Below are 488 nucleotides of genomic sequence, written 5' to 3' on the forward strand. Positions count from 1 at the left end.
CGGGATTCGCTCGCGTCCCGGTCCCGCCTCCGCGGGGGCTGTCGATCACGCTGGCACCACCCCCTGCCGTCCCCCCCTCGCCCTCCCCCGGAGGCCGGCGCGACCTGATTGGTCGGCGGGGCCCAGCGGGCCGGAAAACCCGGGGCGGATTTCTGGGCGCTTTTGTTCACGCAGGTTTGAGCCGAGCCCCGCTTTGGGAGCCCGGCCAGGCCGGCGGCGGCCTTCCGGCCGCGCTCCCGAGCGTCCTTTCGGGGAGGTGGCGGCGGCCTCGGGAGAGCCGCTGGCCCGGGCTCGCTGGCCCGGGCGCTGGAGACACCCGGGCTCCCTCCCCGGATGTGTCCCTGCCGAGCTGTGTGACCTTGGGCGAGTCCCTCGGCCTCTCGGAGCCGCGGACGCCGCCCCGGCAAGGCGGTCCCCGCCCCTGGGGTCCCGCGGGTTGACGGTGAGCTCACAGAGGGGCCGGCCCGCCTGGGGTCGGACGGCGGGAG

The sequence above is a fragment of the Dipodomys ordii genome, unplaced genomic scaffold (assembly GCF_000151885.1).
Source record: "Dipodomys ordii isolate 6190 unplaced genomic scaffold, Dord_2.0 Scaffold18, whole genome shotgun sequence".
Classification (NCBI taxonomy): Eukaryota; Metazoa; Chordata; class Mammalia; order Rodentia; family Heteromyidae; genus Dipodomys; species Dipodomys ordii.